Genomic DNA, 12,158 nt, shown 5'->3' with positions numbered 1-12,158 from the left:
CTTTGGCAAATCCCATCCTCTCAACTCCTCGCTCTGAAGAGGGCAGAAAATAAATACTTTGGCAGGGACAAAGGTTGAGTTGTCTGTACTGCCACCTTCCGGGGTGTCTGATGGTGTCAGCAGCCAATGAAAGGGACAAGCAGGAGTTGCAAGAGGTACAGCCCCAAGGCAAAAGACTCAAATGACTAGACCCCTTTGGCAGAACCAATAGGCAGTGCTAGGGAGATACAAACTATAATGTCTGGGATGCCATGTCACAATTAAAGGACTTTCTTCCTCAGGAGTCCAGGCAGGAGTTCTCCACTGTTGTGGAAGAGGGAAAGGCAATAGCGAAGGCTTTTTGTAAACCACTCTGGATACTGAGGCTGCAGTAGCCAGATCTATGGTGCCTGCAGTGGCCATGCAAAGGTGCTCTTAGCTTCAGTCCTCTGGCTTACTTGCAGAGGTGCAACAATCCCTTCAGGACCTCCCATATGGAGGCTCCTCACATGTCTCAAAGCAAGCAGATACAAAAGCTCTATGGCCTGAAGAACTCCAGATTCATCCTCAAGTCGCTGGGTCACTATGTTCCAGAACCTTATGAGGAAACATTTCAGACACACACTTCTCTGCTGCCCTGTCATGACCTGCACAGAAAGTCTTTAGGCACAGGCAACTACCTACTTCCCCATCATCTACCTTCCAGATACTTGGGGGGCTTCAAACAGAACTTTCAATAGTGCACCTGACGACATTATACGAGGTCCCACACAAGATCCAGTCCCCTATTTTCAAACCATTTGTCCCACTTCAGCTTGGCATTATCGTGCACCACCACAAACCCTCATGTTTCTTCCACCTTGCCTCCCATCTCCCTAGTCCCTCTTCTGGGACCCCTCTCACAAGCAACTGTTAGTTTAAGAGGTGCAAGCCCTCATCCAGATAGGAGCTGAATAGGAGGTTCCTCAGGACTTGAGGAAAGGGATTTGACTTGTATTATTTCCTAACCCCTGGTTTCTAACGTATTTTATACCTTCACTGCCTCAACAGCTATGTCAAAAAGCTGAGGTTCTGCAGGGTCTCCCTAGGCTCCATTATTCCCTCCCTGGATTCCAGGAATTCCCTCAATTTGGTAGAGGCCTATTTCTATATCCCAGTTTTCTGAGACCACAGAATGTTTTTCAGGTTTGTCATAAATAGATCCACTGCCAGTTTACTGTTTTCCTATTTGGCCTGTCAGCAGCTTCATGGATATGTATGAAATACATTGCAGTAGCAGCAGCCCTCCTGAGAAGATGAGTACAAGTTTACCCATAGCTTGATGACTGGCTGATCAAAGGCTAGGTTCAAAGCATCTGAGACTGGGAATATTGAGTGCTGGAGCGTGGTAAAGGGAACACTGAGCCCACCAATGGAGAATCCCTCCAGCAGTCAGGGACTGGAGCGGGCATTGTAAGCACTGAGTTGAAATGATAGCAACTCAGTGAGTGCCAAACAATCTTGAAAGGATGTGAGTCAGTTTTGCATGCTGAGCAGCATACATGATTGTGGCCATGTGAGTTGAAATGGGCTGTCATGATGTTGGGCCTTGATACATGCTATCAGTGACATCATCTAAAAGAGGACTTTTGGGAGGAAGGGACCTGGCCTGGATAGAATCAAGCACCACGCCGATAAACTCTATCCTCTCCACTGGCATGAGGGTTGACTTCTGGTTGTTTATCAGCACGCCCAGTGTTTGAAAGGTTGCCTGAATGAGGTGGATACTGACCTTCACCATGAAAACATCCAGTGAAAGGAAAGTGAAGGAGGCAGCTGTATCCTTGGGCTGGGATTTGGCAGCTTCAGGGGAGGCTGATAGGAATATTCTCTTGGCTGTAATGCCACCTCAGCATAGACTTTGTGGAATTAGTCATGTTTCATCCTGTCAGTATCATCCTCTTCCTCCCTCTCTCTCCCCCTGCCTGCCCCACCACCACTGATACTCAAGCTTCTGCCCTTCTGTCTTCATCTGACTGAGGGAGTTCAAAAGCCATGGAGATCAGTGAGAGCAAGAGGGAGGAGGGGGTGGTGCTTTCTGGCTGAGATGTATAAACCTGGCCTAGGCAGTGACAAGGTTAAAAGGAGCTGGAGACCCCAATGGTACCTGCAGGGAGACAGTTAGTTGAGGATTAGATCTTGGGAGAACCAGATTGGACAGTTTCTATAACAGACCTGCAGGATCACTAGGGTATGTCTACACAGCAAAGTTATTTTGGGATACCAGAGGTACCCCTAAATAGCTACCCCGTGTCTTTTGAACACACCCACTATTTCAAAATATAGTGCACGTGCTATTTCACCCTCTCTGTAAACCTCATTGTACAAAGAGTAAGGCATGGCTCGAAATAGTGCAGGATTTCAAAATTTGGTGCTGTGTAGACAGTGCCAAATGATGAAATAAACTCGAAATAAGCTATGCAATTTGCATAGCGTGAATCGTGTAGCTTATTTTGAGTTTCTGGTGCTGTGTAGACGCACCCTCGGAGTGCCACTCCATGGCAGATGCCTGCAAACATTCAAAGGCAGGGAGGAGCCAGGGAACCAGCAAGGGATCATAAGAAACAGAGCCTAGATGCTGTTCACAAAGGCTGGAACCTAGTGAAGAGGGTGGGCCTGAATTCCCCCACTACCAGCCTGCCTTCGCCCTGGCAGGAGGATGATGTACACCTTAGGGTGGTATGGGGCAAGAACTGTTGAGCCCCACCAAGGCCGAAGGCTTGGAACATCGTCCTGAAGAGTTTGGGGTTTTGTTTGGCCTGCAAGGAGTGAGGTTGTCCTGACCAGAGGTCTGAACCACAAGAAATAACAGACTGCCAAGGGGCCCGCAGAGCTGCTGACGGGGTGTCAGACACTTGAACTTGCCTTACTTGAGGCACCTCTCTTGGATTCGATATTTGCAGAGATGATGAATGCAGTGCTGCCTGCCTGTGTCTGGGGTGTACCAAGTATTCAGGGGGAGAGGGGTTACCACAGGGCTTGCAGCATCCTCCATCCAAGTCTCAGTGTTTGCAGCTTTTATCAAGTGGCTCATCACTGATAAGTCACGCATTGTTTGGCAGTAGAGCTTGCTTTGATTAGCCTGTTTCCATGGACAGTTTCTCCCTGTGACAGGTGACACAGTGGATTGGGCCCTGGGAAGGTCTGAATGGAGAGCTGGTTGTCTGAGTTGCTAGGCGCACTGGGACAGATAGGTCTATCGGATTCTTCTTGGAAGTGTAACCTGGCTGAGCCCTGGGCATGGGCACAGCTAGAGCAGAGTGTTCCTGGAGTAGTGGTAGGTAACCTGGTGGCTTAACAGCAGTGGGCAGAGGTCAAGGTAAGGGAGTGTGCCCTGATGTGCAGCTCCAGCATAAGCCAGCTGGCAGGAAGTTGTTTGAAGAGCTGGCAGGCACTCAGGTTGTGATAGGACAGTACCTGTAAGAAATTTTATTTTCACCCGTGGCAGTGGGAATAATATTAAGAGGAAGCATAAATGGCATCACATGCCCATTTCCTCAAACTGTACTTTTGTGTTATCATGATGATGGCCTTGGAGCTCTCTCCTAACTTAGGGGAGAGGAAGGGAGATAGCATCTATTCTACTCCATTAGTCATGGCTGATCACAGCTGTCATTCTCCTGAGTGGCCTGTAGGGTTAAAGTCTGGAAAAAAAGGGCTCCTTCCCCATAAGACAACAGTGTTCTGCAACAGCCTTCTTCTAGGGGATGGTTTCTGCTGTCACAGCAGCATTTTCAACTTTTTAGAAAATTTCTCATTTGTGCATCCAAACTTTCAAAAGTGAATGGCAGCCCTTGTCTGGCAGTTTCTCATTGTTTGGCATCCAGCGGCAGCTGGTTCCTATTGATGATTAATTTGCCAATAATCAACCAATTAATTGACTATTAAGGCTTGTATCAATTATTGATCATGGTTAAATGCTTAGTGAGGGGTTCTTTAGAGCCCAGAATAATTTAATAAAAAACTGCCGCTACATTAGCATTGACTACATTTATTGATTTAACACTTGGTAAAGAGGGCACATACACAGAGGGATAAGGTTAAAACAACTGTAGAAGATCTTTCCCTATAGCTTGCCGACAGACTGCATCTAGTCTGCAAATTATAGGGACAATTATACTCCTATTCTTTATCATTGCAGTCCTTCTATATTACCTCCTGTTGGTACAGAATTTTCAGGTTGTTTTTTAATTTCCCATTTCCTAATGGTTTTCAGCAGCTGGAAGACCTTGTGGTTACTGTTGTGATGTGATAATTTTTTGCAATTTTTTTATGAGCCATGTATGTGCCTCAATTTCCCCTACACCTTGTGCAGCTACTGGGGGTGGAAGGAAGGATTATATACACTCTCAAGGCTGGCTAAGACACAGGGTGTTAGGTATGTATGGTGTGTGTCACTTAGTTGTCTGAGCAGACAGAATAGGTTGTTAAAAGGTCAGCCTGATGCTGCCACACATCAGTGGAAAGGCCATTACCAGGACATTAACATGAGCAACCAAAAATCCAGAGGAAGAAGTATTTCCCTACCTCTCAGCTGGAAACCTGAGCAGAGGTCTCAGTTCCAGAACAAAGGACACTGGAAGAAAAAATTGGCTTCTGACCTGACTTAAGGAAATCAGAGAACCTGAAAGTGGTGCTACAGCTGGGCTGGTGAACTGCTCTGGGCTGACCAGAATAGACTCTGCTCTAACCTCTGTTTTTCTATTCTAATCTAGGGACTTCCCATGGCTATGGTCCAGTTGACTATAAACCTCTGACTGTTTTGAAGTCACTGCTGGAGTGTCAGTGCAAATGAGCTGCATTTGTTCCTGAAGAGTATACCAGTCTCTAACCAGGAGTGTGTGTCTTGGTTGGACTCACTGAGCAGAACACACAGCATGAAGCGGGAGTGCTGACCCCAAAGGGTCAATTTCTGTGATGGTGAGGCTGGGTGGCCTGCCCTGAAGGAAGAGGGAGACCTCTTAGGAGTCTGCCATATCGAAGGGCTCCTCCAGGACAGAAACTATTCTGAAGCTGGGAGCACAGCACCCATCTTGTGGATCTGAGACAGTCATAGTTTATTTCCTCTTTTTCATTGGGTTATTATGGGGAATGTTATTCATTGTGCCTCTTGAACATATTTTGCAGTGCATGTTGTTAAAATACCTGTTGCAACCATTTCAAAACATGCTAGAAGTTAGCTGCTAAACTTCCACTCCCTAAAGTTAGTTTAACTGAAAGGCATCATGGGAGTCTTGTTCTCTATGCAAGCTTTAAATTTTTTCCTTGGCCTATCTTAAGCATTAGTACCCTGCTACTGATGTGCTACTGATGGCTCGTAGCCTGCACAGTTGTCTTAAGCAGGTCTCTGCTGCTACTGTCCAGCTCCATGCTTTTCACAACTTAAAGGTTGCTAGGAATTGATTTCCACAACTTAAGGGTTGCTAGCTCATCTCTGTTAGCAAGACAAAATGAAACTGCCAGACCCAAAGCAAACTAAACCAGACATGTCATAGCAAGAGGCTGTACTGCTCCAACACAGCACCATTCATGTGAGCATCCCAAAACCGACCCCAGGGTCCAGCTCACTAGGCCTCATCACTCTGCTGTGAGCCAGGTAGCAAGTCAAAGGAAAGCTCTCGGCTGTTTCATTTGCATGAATAAGAGCATAGCTGGAACTGGGAGATTTTAAGCTACCTCTCTCAACAGCCACAAATCAATACTTCAGAGCAGTGGTCGCCAACCTTTTGGGGCTGCCGGGCGACCGCTGCCCTTTTTGGGGTGCGGGGCTACTCACAGGCCGGTCACCCAAACGGCGTGCGCCTGGGGCTGGCACTGCCCATGTGCTGCGCGTCCGAGGCCGGCGCTGCTCCTGTGCCGCGTGCCCAGGGCCGGTACCACCCATATGCCACGTGCCCGGGGCCAGCACAGCCCTTGCACCACGCACCCGGGGGCAGGGCCACCCAAATGCTACGCACCTGGGCGGGGCCCAGGGGGCTGGCACCGCCCGTGCACCCGGAGGCGGGGCTGGCCCTGTTCACTTGGTGGGCGCACAGAAATGGCCTGGTGGGCGCCATGACGCCCGCGGGAACCACGTTGGGGACCGCTGCTCTAGAGGAAGAAAAGAGCATTCCCCATTCAAAGCCTCAAGCCTGTATTCAGCAAATGTAGCCAGGAGTTAAGAGCCCTGATTTGAAAGCCATCCTCTTTACCCTGCTAGTGGAAAGGAAGCTTTTTTTGAATGGCAGAGCCAAGAAGTGTTTTTCATTCAGGGAGAAGTGATCACATTTCTGACTGTAGAATGGAAAGTTGAATGCCGACCGTTTGCTATTCTGGCTTCAGCAAATGAGACATTGAACTAGAGCAGATATGGGAGTTACACCGGACAGTGTCAGAGCTTTTTACATTCTGGGCCAGGGCTTGACTTTGCTTCCATTTAAGGACTCCTGTCGACTCCCTGATTAGAAAGCTTTGGCAGATCTACAATATGCCGTTCTCCATTTTGTGGCTTTGACTATCCCATGCGCTTTGAAATCTAGTCCCAGATCTTATCTCCGGGAGGGTATTGACACACTGGACATGTCAGTCTTGATTAAACACTTCAATGCTGGGTCATTACTTGTAGGCGAATGTAAGCATGAGCAGTATTTACAAATCAGCAGCAAATACAGCAAAGCTAAAGGATGTAGCTTCTGTTTCCATGGGAACAAGGCACATAAACCCAGCAGGGGAATGCCATTCTGTGCAGCACATTCCCTACAGCAACCTCACCACATGCTGAGATTTCTCTGACTGTTCTCTGCCACTATACACCTTTATCCAGCTACTCTAGACCACTCCTGTGCCTGAGGTGCTGGGAACAATTCAGTTTACACCGTGGTTCCAACTATCAATAATCATTTCAGTGGTACAGCACTGCTCTGTCACACATTGTTCTTTTCTAATACCGTAGTTATATTTCAGTTGCAATCCTGGTGAGGATTAATGCCTATTATGCTGGATGTTGTACAGACAAGGCCCTGATCCTACAAAGATTTAAACACATTTAATTGAATACACTGAGAGATGTTCCATCAGCCTCCTGGCCCACACCACTTCCCACAGCTCCCATTTGCCGGGAACAGCCATCCGTGGCCAACGGGAGCTGCAATTACTTGTATACGCAAGGGTGCCAGTAAACAAGGCATCTTGCAGCCACCTAGTGGCTTGTCCTTACAAGCTGCAATCCAGAGTTCGAAAGCTCCTGCATTAGACCACATTGCACCTTTCACAATTTTGTTTTCTTTCTATACCGAATCCTAGAGATGGTTCCAGAAAGATCAGAACTTCTCCTAGAACACTGCAGTGAGCTTGTCCGCCACACTATTATAAACAAAATTGCATTTGCTCTCCCCACCCCCGCTTTAACACAGACTGAAGGACAACTTGTCTTGGGCTATGAGACAATTTATTTTCCTTGATGCTGCAACTAGTACAATAAAATGCCACAGGCTTTTATGACATAAAATGTGATAACATTGCATCAGACCTCAAGTAGCTCTACAGAGCACTGCACTTAAATGTCCTGGCAAAGACAAATGGAAAACAGAGTCCCCAGGAATGTCACGATCATTGGCAACACGTTGAAGTTAGTTTGGAATGGGTGGGGAGAGTTACTTCCCAGTATACAGAGCTGTTCTCCATTTATTAGATTGGAGACCTCCTGAGATTTTTTGTCCCTGAAGAGAGATTCCTGAAATACTTCCTGTTTCTGAAGGGAAGGGGGGAGCCAGAGCTCTCTTGAGGGCTTGTATTTTTATTTTAATCATGAGAGGAGGAGTAGACTAAACTCATGAGAGGGAATTCCAAATCAGCTGGGACAAAAATACTTAGTGACTGGACGAGTGCAGTGTGAGAGAGGGGTTGGGGTGAGGGATTTTGCCGGTTTGACAACAGTATTAGAAAAGTTAGAGCATCACAGCAATTCCTTGTGTGGTGTTTCTCTGCTGCTACAGTTGCAGTGTGGAAGAAAGGTGACTCTGTCCCTCACATCCCCAGAACCTGATGTGAGCACCATCAGTGAGGGTGGGCTGGAAGAATGAGTGCAGGCTTAGAATTTAGCAAGCACTTAGGGCCATGCCAGGATTAGAACTGATGTGTTTCACGGCTTTGGACAAGTCGCTTTGTATTGCTCTCTGCTTCCCTATCTGTAAAAGAGGGGCAGTGATACTTGCTTTGTGAGGATTAATTAATGTTTGTATGGTGCTTTGTATATGTAACATACAGCTCAACACTTTATTATACAGGTCAGCCTGAGCAGAAGCAACAACTAGTTTTCCGATTGCAGCAGATCCTGGAAAGGGTCCATGCTCTGCAAATTTACATTAGCACAGCTTTAATGAGTCATACCAACAGTCAGTCTAGCCCAGAGCCAGATTCTTCAGCGGAACAAACAGATGAGGGCAATAATTGAGTAATCCAGTCCCTGAAGTCCAGCTCCAGGTTCTGTCAAACAGAGATTTAGGGTCACCCAGAATGTGAGGTTGTGTCCCTGGAATAGCCATTGGTGGACCTGTCTTCCATGAACTTCTCTGATTCATTTTTTTAAAAACCCATTTATACCTTTGGCCTTCACAACATCCCAGCAATGGATTGCACAGGTTGACTGTGTGTTGTGAAATACTGCCTTATGCTTGTGTTAAACCCATTTCCTGTTCATTTGAAGTCAGAAGGGATCATCATGAAAATCTAGTCTGACCCTCCTGTACATTACAGGCCACAGAACCTCACCCACCCATTCCTGTAGTAGACCCCCAACCTCTGGCTAAGTTACTGAAGTCCTCAAATTATGGTTTAAAGTCTTCAAGCTATATACAATCCATCATTTACTCTAATTTAAACCTGCAAGTGACTCATGCCCCATGCTAGATAGAGATGAAAAAACCCTTAGGTTGCTGCTGATCTGCCCCCGGGTTAAAATCCTTCCTAACCTCAGATATGGCCCTGAACATGTGAGCAAGACCCCCAGCTTCCTACCTGAGAGAGAATTTTCTGTAGTAACTCAGAGCCCTCTTCATATAGTGCCCTATCTCTGGCCATTGGGGATATTTGCTGCTAGCAGTTGCAGTTCGGCTACATGCCATTGTTGTCTTACCATCTCCTCCATAAACTTGTCAAGCTCAGTCTTGAAGCCAGTGAGGGTTTTTTTGCTCTCATCACTGTTCTTGGAAGGTTGTTCCAGAATTTCGTTCTTCTGGTGGTTAAAAACGTTAATCTAATTACAAGCCTAAACTTGTTGATCCCCAGTTTATATTCATTTGTTCTTGTGGCTACATTGGCACTAACTTAAATAACTCCTCTTCTCCCTGCCTGCCATTTCTCTGATGTATCTATAGAAAGCCTTGGCGTCCCCTCTCATGAGGTAAGTTTTCCAGTCCTCAGATCATCCTACTAGCCCTTCCCTGCACCTGTTCCCATTTGAATTCATCTTTATTAAACACGTATCAGAACTGCACACGCTGTTCCAGATTAGGTCTCTCCAGTGCCTCCTTGGCCGCTTCCAACTGATGGGTCCCCACTTTATAGCAAAAATGCTTTTTGTTAGACCCTAAGTGTATGACTTTGCACTATTAAATTTCATCTAATTTCTATTACTCTAGTTTTCAAGGTGACCCCTGGTTTCTGTGTTCTGTGAAGAAGTAACTAATGCTTCCTTATTCACTTTCTTCACTCCATTCATGAGTTTATAGACATCTCTCATATCCACCTTCAATTGTCTCTTTTCAAGTTGAATAGTCCATCTTTTTAACCTCTCCTCATGGAGAAGTTGTTCTGTACCTCTAATAATTTTTGTTGCCTTTCTTGTACTTATTTCAGATTATATCTTTCTATTTTCAATCTAGGGTGACCAGAACTGCATGCAGAATTCAAGGTGGGAGTGTTCCATATAGTGACCTTATGATATATTCTGTCTTATCTATCCGTTCCCTAATGGTTCCTAACATTGTTAGCTTTTTTGACCACGAGTGCACATTGAACAAATGTTTTCAGAGAGTTATCCCCAGAGAATCCAAGATTCACTTCCTTGAGTGCTAAGAGCTAATTTAGGCCCCATCATTTTGTATGCATTTGCAATCTGTCTGGCAGACCCCAGACATTTTTTTTAATTTATTTTATTTATTTGGCTCCTTGACAAGATGAGGAATTCAGTCAAGATTGGGTCATGTTAAAAGTACAATTTAATTGAATATTTTGCCTGAAGTGTGAATGCCCTAGCTGAACAGGTATCTGTGGAAAACACTACTTTTCCTTCTAGTCTTTTATTTCACTGAAGTACTGCAATGTCTCCGCCTGGGTTTATTACAGCATTTCACCTAAGGTTACCATTATCAAAGCAACCCATTTGGAATATATACTAAAAAGGCTGTTTTAAAAATCCAGTGACTCTAACAGAGGCAATATGTGGCACAGGGACGAGGGGGCTAGAAAGGGTCACCTCCCCTCAACACCTTCGGGGGAGGGGTAAGCGGCCAGTAGCACCATCCCATCCATTGGGGCATCCCGTTTGGGGCACTAGTGGGGGGCCTGGTGCCAGATGGTGAGTAAGGTAATATCTTGCTGCTGGTGAGAGAGACAAGCATTTGAGTTTACACAACTTTTGTATTTAGCAGTGACACTTTGAGCTGGCGTCTCAGATCTGAAGAAGAGCTCTATGTAAATTCAAAAGCTTTCCCCTCACCACAGAAGTTGGGCCCATAAAATAGATTACCTCACACGCCTTTGTCTTTCTAAAGTCACACCGGACAACTGATAGAGAGTGGGAGACAGCAGGTATATCAGCTCTAGAAGGTAAAGGCCTATCTCCCCATGAGCTGAAAAGAGGTTATTTCAAATCAGCTAAGGACTCCTGAGTCCAATTAAGGGCTGCCTGTGACCTTTAAAAATCCCTCTTCTGGTGTGTGTGAGGGAGGACTGGTGAGATGAGAAAAGCCGCAGCAGGGCTAGAAGGCTGCTCTCTTCCCTACAAAGGAAGCAGCTGAGCTAAAAGACTGGGGAAGGATTGGCACCCAGAGGCAACATAATAAGGCAACACCCCAGAGATGGGGCAAGGAAAGGAATTCCCTATATATTAGAAACTTGATTCTTATTGTTTGGCTGAAGAGTGTGCTATAAAACCCAGCTGAGGCACAAAGGTGATCTAGAATGGGATTTATTACTCCAAGCATGCCCCCATCCCTCAGGGGAAGATGCTGAGCCCAGGGAGGTGGGCACACAACCATTAGTGCTGTGCTGCATGACCACATACCTCCATGGTAAGCTAACTGCAGCCACCCATGATTGTATCTATGTAGAGGGTAAAGGGCCTTTTCTCTTGGCAGGGTAGAAAGACAAGAAAGAACTTGTTTTGAATTAGCACACTAAGAATTCTAGATTAGTAGTTTACTTATTACTCTCCCCCCCCCCCCCCATCCCCTTTCCAAGCTTAGCATTAACTCATGATAACTGGCCCACACAAGGAAATCAGAAGCAAAGATTAATAAAGGTTTAATGGTGGAGGTATTGTGTTTGAAAGCAGCAGACCCTAGCAGAGCTAGGAAACAATAAAGCCCTCTATTTCCCTAACCAGTAACCACTGGAAGGTAGGGTGTGTGTGTGTGTGTATGTATGTATGTATGTATCGTCACATGCAATGAGCTGCTGTATCTTGCCTAGTAGAATTACATTCCTTTCTAACAACTAAGCTATAATTATCTCTATGCTAATTCAGTCTTGAGTACTTTTACTAATGTATTCCAGTGTTTGAATCTTCCTGACACCTATCTTATGAAACCCTTTACAAATCATTTTCCTAGTCAGGGTTGACTTTTAAGTAAAAGAGGAATATAATTGTGCTGAAAATGCTGGATTTTAAACAAGTCACATAATAAAGAATGGATCTATACTAGAGGTTGCTCTTGCTGTAAATTTTGATCTAGTACTAGGTTGTCTAGTAATCTCAACACACCCACAACAAAAAGTGCAAGTGAAATGATCACACTACAAAAGGAAAAGGCACATACAAGAATTTGCTTTGAGAATAACGGGGGGAAAATAGCCAATATCTTAATTAAGTGGAAATAAGTTTGTTCTTTTAATGTTGTATAAGTGTAAGGACAAGGCCTTCTTCTGTAGCCATATTATAA

This window comes from Pelodiscus sinensis, chromosome 4 (genome assembly GCF_049634645.1).
Source record: "Pelodiscus sinensis isolate JC-2024 chromosome 4, ASM4963464v1, whole genome shotgun sequence".
Lineage (NCBI taxonomy): Eukaryota > Metazoa > Chordata > Testudines > Trionychidae > Pelodiscus > Pelodiscus sinensis.
This window is presented reverse-complemented; position numbering follows the sequence as displayed.